We start from the raw sequence: 8106 nt of genomic DNA, 5'->3' as shown, positions 1-8106 counted from the left end.
CTGAGCATATAAAACTAGTTATTTTAAATGTATACTATATAGATTGTTTTTAACTTATTATTCTTACAGAAAATGATCTCTTGTCTTTATTTTTAATGGTAGATTAAATAGAGTTGTTTGACTACTCTTGCACTAGGCTTATAAGAGAACTTTGCCTAAAGGAAATAGACCACAAAAGGTAATTTTTTTATACCTCTGCTATCATAATGCTACAATGAGCATCATTGGGCATATATCTTTGTCAAAGGTATAAATTCTTCATAGGATAAATTCCTAGAAATTGAATTGTTAAATTGCCCTCTAAAAGGCTTCACCAATTTACAATTATACCGATGACCCATGAAAACCTCAATTCACTGCACCCCAACAAACTCTAGCTGTTAACAAATTTTTTAACTTATTTTTTAATTTTCTTTTCATGTCAAATTTTTAAAATTTTTATTTTTCAATTGCAATTTACATTTAATATTATTTTACATTAGTTTCAGGCATACAGCACAGTGGTTAGATAATCATATACTTTAAAAAGTGATCCCCCTGATATTTCCAGTACCCACCTGGCACCAAAACAATGCACATTTCTTATTTTTAAAATACATTTATACGTATATAAAAAAGAAATAATCTTTTGAAATCAGACCTTTCAAAAATTTCCATTGAAATATGTCCCACTGTGTCTGGCTGGCATGGCTCAGTGGTTGAGCTTCAACCTATAAACCAGGAAGTCACGGTTCCATTACCTGTCAGGGCACATGCCCGGGTTGGAGGCTCAATCCCCAGTGTGGGGCATGCAGGAGGCAGCCAATCAGTGATTCTCTCTCATCATTGATGTTTCTATCTCTCTCCCCCTCTCCCTTCCTCTCTGAAATATATAAATATACAAAAGAAATATGTCCCAGTGCAGACCTGTGAATGTGACCTACTTAAAAAATGCATCAGTGTCAGTACCCATATTAGTCAGGGTTCCCCACAGAAACAGAACTGAACGCCTGAGAACCAGCAGAGCAGTTGGGGAGGGTGACCTTCTCTGCTCAGTCTACTAACGTAAATGCTCATTCTTCCAGAGACACCTCACAGACACATTCAGAAATGTTTTACCAGCTATCTGGGCATCCTTAGTCCAGGCCAGTTGACACATAAATTAACCATCACAGTACTTTGTTCCTTTCTATGGTTGTATCATTACTTTATTCCCTTTTATGGCTCAATAGTTGCTCATTGTATGGATACACCAGATTTGTTTATCTATTTATCAATAGGTGGATATTCAGGTTGTTTCAACTCTTTGGTTATTGCGAATAATGCTGCTGTAAACATGCGTATACATTTTTGTATAAACATGTGTTTTCATTCTTTTGAGTATATAACTAAAGTGGAATGGCTGGATCATGTGATAATTTAATTTTTAATTTTTGAGAAACTGCTATTGTTTTTCTCAGTGACTGCACCATTTTACAGTCTCCCCAGCAATGCATGAGGATTCTAATTTCTCCACATCCTCATACTTGTTATGTTCTTTCTTTTTCCATTATTATAGTCAGCCTAGTGGGTATGAAGTGGTATCTCATTGAGGTTCTGTATTTTCTTAATGACTGATTTTGAACCCATAATCACTGTTAATGTTTGTGAATATTTCATTGTATGTATGTACCAGGATTTATTTCAAAATTTAAGTAATTTCCTACTAATAGGCATGTACATTTTCCCAAAATTTTAGCAATTATAAGCAATTTTGCAATGTATCTGTCTACTTTGCCTCATAAATACAGTTTTTTAGTGTAAAGTACTAGGATTAAGATTGATAGTGAAAGACTCACCCATTTTGCATTTTAACACATATTTCTGGTGGTGTTTGTTTCTCCCCACGACGGTTAACAATATCAAAACCAAGCCAGTATGAACCTAGGTGCATAAGATATGTCATATTTCCTTAATTACTTAAATTTAAATTAGACTTAGTGGTCTATCCTGATGTCATGGGAGAAGGGATTCAATTACAGCCCTGATTGAGGATCTCTCCCAAACTTGCCCTTCCCCCACCACCCCCAAGGTCATATAAAGTCCCTGGGGATTCTTAAACTGTTGCAGTGCAGCTGAGAGCTCCCTCTAGCCTCCATCCACAGGGCTACCACAGAGATGCTTATTCTCCAAAGCCTTCAGTCCCTTGGTATCTGATGATTCTGCAGTTTCCACATCATACCTGGGGACTTTTAAAAAGTTGTAAACCTGGCTCTGGTGTCCAGACTCCCAGGGTGCTACCCCTAGTAGGGCTCATGTCCTGCTGTCCTCAGGATGCTTTGACCCTCTGCCTTCTTCCTTTTCCCTGTAAATCAGTCTCCTCCTCCATCTCTGTTTCTATCTCTCTTTCCACCTTCTTCCCACCTCTGTATGAAGCCAGGCACAGTCACATCCATAAATTCAGTTGTAGACAAATGACAGGAGAGCCAGGATTTTGCCTGCAAATTCTGGGAAAATCCATGAGATAAGAAATCAGAAAGGCTGGAGTGTGGGTAGAGCATGCTTACAGGGAGAACAAACGCATATTAGTTGCTCTAATTATTCTGCTTCATTATATATGTTCATTATTTTTATCTCTGTTAATCTGATACACAAAATTTATTCCTTCTTTGCTCATTTTTCTATCAATGTCTTTTACATTGATAAGAAATCTTTTTCATTTTTGTGAATCTAATTGGTATTAGATTATAAGTCACCTTGTTTTATTTCCTATGTATTTTATTTAGTGATATTGGTCAATTTTACCAATGTTTGCTGCTCATTTATAATTTCATTCTGCAAATTGCCTCTGTTTTCTTTGTCCATTTCCTAATGAGTGTTTGACTTTTTCTTATTGATGTGTATGCACTCTTTATAACAAAGATGTTCAACTCTTCAAATATATCACAAGTATTTTCTCTTAGTCTGTCATTTGCCGGTCAAATTTCCTGTGGTTTTTAAGTTTCTAGTTTTATGTAACCAACTGTCAATATTTCTGTATGTCGATTTTGGACTTTTTACTGAGGGTCACAATAGACATTTTCCAGACCAAGAAATAATGTCTTATATTTTGTTTTAGTGCTACCATATTTTACTGTTGATATTCTTCATTTGCATATTTAACCACCTGGATTGTATGTGCATAGTACAAAGAAAGAATATATATATTTTTTATTTTGGCCATAAAAATTTCACAAGACTCTTTATTGATTAATTTGTCAGTCACTGATTTGAATTGATTCCTTTTCCCCATTACATTTTCTAATTAGTTTTGCTGATGCACATAATTAATTCTATGTATTTCCATTATTTCTAGCCATCTTACTTAACTTTAATTTTAATATCTCCATGTAAGAGAGATAGGTTTAGTCCTCATATAAACTTCAATGAAGTTGTACAGTTTTCTTCATATGGGTTTTATATATTTCTTGTTAAATTTAGTTCTTATTGTTGGGAATAGAATTGATATGTGAGTGTGGGTTTCTTTTTCTTATCGCATAAGTAGGACATCTTGAATAATATTAAATAATAAAACATGGGTTTCTAGTGTTTCTGCTGAGCCCCTTTCCCCCTTTAAAAAATATTTGGCTTCTATTAAATGCCCATTTAAAATACTTAAGGGACTTTTCAAGTTGTCCTCCTAAATTTTTTCCCAATTTATACTCCCGTGAGAGTATCTAAGACTGTCTATTTCCTATGTCACTGTGGAAAAGGGACATAATGTGTCATACTTCATCTGAGCAGGAACATGGTCTTTGAGAGAGTAAAACAGATTGCCCTCACAATAGTTTGTCATATTTCTCTCCAGGTCTTGCTTTCCCAGTGCCCCAACTATGGGCTCAAATTCTTTGCTCTGCTGCTGGCACTTACTCCACTCAGCTCACAGTCTCCTATCTCATCTTGATCTTGGCCCTAACTTACCCATTCCTCCCTCTTGTTTGATTTGTTAACACACCCCTACTTGCACAAGATGAAGCCAGCCTGCTCAGTTAGATACTGATCAAGTGGAGCAAAATACATCAAAGAGTGGGTTCCCCAGGGATTGGAGCTGGAACTGAGTCAAAGTCCATAGGTTGAAATGCAGAAGATACCCCATACAAACAACAGAGACTCTATGCAAACACTGGATTTAAGCTTTAAAACTCAAACACAGCCAGCTTACGTTTGAGATTATCACCCCTTCTCTGACTTGGACCCAGTAATAAATCTTTATGCATCATAGCTGATTTCAAAGCTTAAATTTTAAAAAGTGCCAAGGAAAGACATTAACATAACTATTCATATATTAGTTAGGATTACATTTGGTTGTGAGTAATAGAACTGCTTTCCCTGAAAACAGTAGCTTAAGTGTGGTGAAAATGTATGTCTTTCCTTAGTAAAAGTGCACAGGTAAGTGATCTAGGGCTGGTATAGTGACTTTGCTCTATGAAGTTCTCAGGGACCTCGGCTCCTTGTAGACTTGCACTTGACCGTGCCAAGAATAACCCCTCCCTCAAACACCAAGATGGAACTTCAGATATCACATCCATGTTCCAAGGGATAGGTTGGAAGAAGGGAGGAAGAAGGGGCAAAGAGCCTGTAGCAGCTGCCTCCGATGAAAGGTCTTGGATGCTGGCACGAGACACTTTCACTTAGATTCCATTGGTCAGAACTCAGTCACATAATCACACCAAGTTGTAAGGGGGGCTGAAAATGTAGCCTTTGTTCTAGGTGGCCATCTTCCTAGCTAAGTCTTATTAATGTAGAAGAAAGGAAGAATTGATATTGAGAGGTCATACAGAGGAAGACAGATGTATGAATAAAAAAATGGCATTATTCTTATCTTATGGTTATACCTGATTGAAGTATACAAAAGGAGGCTGGGGTAAAGGAAAACATTGATCAATTCTACTTGATAAGGAGCGGATGTGGAGGTTTTACAGGTTTCAACTATGTTTTTGAGGTTGAGTAGTTTTGCCAGGTTCTCTATAGGGAAGGATATTTTAGGTTGTAGGAGCAGCTCAGGCATTGAGGAATAAAATATGAGAGTGCCTTCAAAAATATAAAAGCAGTTCCATCTAGCTGGTAGGCATAAGAGAAGTGAGTACTGTGGTAAGAAATAAGTGGGGAGAAGTAGGCAGGGACCAGAAAATGAATGGCTATATATACCCTGCTTAGGAGTTTGGACTTTGATCATTAATAATGCAGACCAGATCTGAGTTATAGAATTACAAAATCATATCTGACAATTACTTTAAAGAGTAATTTGAAAGTGGTAATGACTGGATGAAAGCTACAAGGAGAAGAAAGTGTTTAGGAAGTCTCTTAGATTCTTAGCATGGAGTTCTATATGGATGGGGCATCAGCCAGAGTTCTCCAGAGAAACAGAACCAGTAGTATTGTGAATACTGACAAGTCTGAAGGATGAGGGCAGGCCAGCAGGCTGAAAACTCTTGGGAGGAGCTGATGCTGCAGTTTTGAGTCCGAATTTCTTCTTCAGGAAAACCTCAGTTTTGCTCTTGAGGCTTTATAATTGATTTGATGAAGCCCACTCAGATTATCAAAGATAATCTTCTTTACTTAAAGTCAACTGATTCTAGATATTAACCACATGTACAAATTATCTTCTCAGCAAAACCTAGATTAGTGTTGATTTAAATAACTGAGTGCTATATTCTCAGGTAAGTTGACACATAAAACTAACCATAGCAGATGGTGACACTATCAACTGGGTAGGGCCTAGAGAAGAAACGCATGTGGGGACTAATGTGAAAAAAGAATATGTTTGGTTTAGGACATGTTGAGAGTGAGAAACCTATGGTACATCTACGGGGAACTGAAATACTGTTCAGTGTTGAAGAATGTATTCTGAATTAGAAGTTAAGAGTGAGGTAGTTTAAACCATAAGTAGGGATTAGATTATACAGAGTGAGCATTTGCAAATGCTCATTCATGTAAATGAATTAAAGAGTTAGGTCAGGGATTTAAGGAAATAGGGAGTGGTAAGGACTGTAGCAACTGGAGAGCAAATGTTCAATCTCTATAAAGCAACATCAATTTAATTCTAATTATTGGAATTATAAATATTGGTCTAGTGTAGTCAGATCTTTCCATAAGTGAAAAGTTCAAGTTTTGAATTCTGTTTCTTAAATTAACCTGAAATACTGTTTAGCCAAAATTGTACATATCTGGGGACTGTATCTGCTCTGCACCCACCCACTTTAAGAACTTTGAAGAAAAGGGAGAATAAAAGACAATGGATGGAACTCTGGGAACCCTGACATTTAAGGGTCAATAAGAGATTATGTCAACTGAGTAAAATAAGAACTAAAATGAGGCCTTGAAATATGACCATTAGAAGTTGATTGATGAATCAGTCTGTGCTTTGCTTTAGTAGTATGGTGGAGGCAAAAAGTGGATTATGCATATTGAAGAATATTGAGACTATTCTTTCAAGACTTGTCTCATAAATATATCTTTTTTATGTAAGTAGTTTACTAACTTAGTTTTAACTCTTGAGGACACAATGTACATTTCTCCCTCACTTCATGGCTCTGTGCTTGGGTTGAGGGAATATGTGGTTCTATGTTCCCAGGACACTTTGATCTTCCTGGTTCCTGGGTCTTAGAGAGTGCAAACAAAATATAGCAAATAAACCATGAGTGCAGCTTATTTCTATACATAAGTTATGTGTGAATTTATAGAAAGCAATTACCAAAAATAAAACCTTGCAAAAATTTGGGAACACTGCCCTAAAAAGAGTCACTACAACTTCACATATTTAGCAAAAATAATAAGATTTATACAAAGAACTCACTCTTCCCAAGAATCTCTGAGACTTCCAGAGAGTAAGTTAATCAAAGGTCAAGGCACTTGAAGTCTGCAGCATCTACACTTATCAATTGATAATTCAGGATTTAATCAGGCTCCAATCAAACCTGTATCTTTTTCTATGTTCTGAGACCTGAAAAATGAAAAAAATGTCCAAATGTCCAATGTAATTGAAATTGTGTTTACTCATGAAGGTGGGAGAAGTGCTGCTTCATATGTGTGTGTGTGGGGTGTGTGTGTGTGTGTGTGTGTGTGTGTGTGTGTGTGTATGCACATGAATGAAACACTTTATTTCCTCATGGGTTTATGCCAGTCAGCAGGACTCTGCAAGCTGCTTTCAGGATCCAGGAACAGAGCTGCATTCTTGGTGTCAAGCTTTGAGATAGCAGCCAGAAGTGACTGCTAATCCCTAAGCAGTAACTCCTCTCAGGAAATACATGTGGAATCTTTAAAGACTGGCCCTTACCAAGGGTGAAGAAAGCTTCATATATGAATTGAAAGTTAGAGGAATGAAGGGATACCTCTGTTCCCATAAATATTCCCATCCTATAACTTCAGTCCTCTTTAAGTTTTATGGGATTTCACTAATTGTAGATGAATATGGGTCAACAGGCTTAAGATGCAAAATTTTACAAAGGAAAAGCAGTCATTCACATTTAAGGCTTGATTAGTTGGCTTTTCTGTTTACACATCTTCAAGATCAGCAGGTTTGAGACAATGTGAATTTGATGGAAAAAGAAACTGGAAATAAAACAAGGTGGTGATCATTTTGGAACTGGAGAGTCTTCAGGGAGGGGTGGTCAGCTGACCTGCCAGCATGAAGACATCAGACTCCTGGGGAGCAAGGTAGGAGGGTCTCTGAATAATGAGAGGGTTAGGAAGAAGAGGATAATGAGAACCAAGAAATTGAGGTAAAATGGTGGGTATCAAAGACAAATTTTATTTACATTCTATTGCCACTGTTGAGTCTCCCTGTTGTTAGCTGATGAAGTGCTTTTCCTGGTGGCAATTTAGCTGGCAGCTTCTGAGGCTGGGGCTAGAGAGGGATGCTGATAGTGGGGGAGGGGTATTTTACCCAAAGATGCTGAGATACTGGGCTGAAATAAAAATGAGGAAGAATCTAATTAAAATAGCTCAAATTAATTAAGAAACCATGGTAGTTGAGAGATGAATCATCAGAGCACCACCATAGAAATCACTTTGAACATCTTCATCTACTAGACAGAGATTTTTTTTTTCCAAATCTAATTTCTTCATTTGGCTAAACTTAAATTAAAACTGTGTATGGGTATATATATA

The sequence above is a fragment of the Myotis brandtii genome, unplaced genomic scaffold (assembly GCF_000412655.1).
Source record: "Myotis brandtii unplaced genomic scaffold, ASM41265v1 scaffold123, whole genome shotgun sequence".
NCBI lineage: Eukaryota > Metazoa > Chordata > Mammalia > Chiroptera > Vespertilionidae > Myotis > Myotis brandtii.
This window is presented reverse-complemented; position numbering follows the sequence as displayed.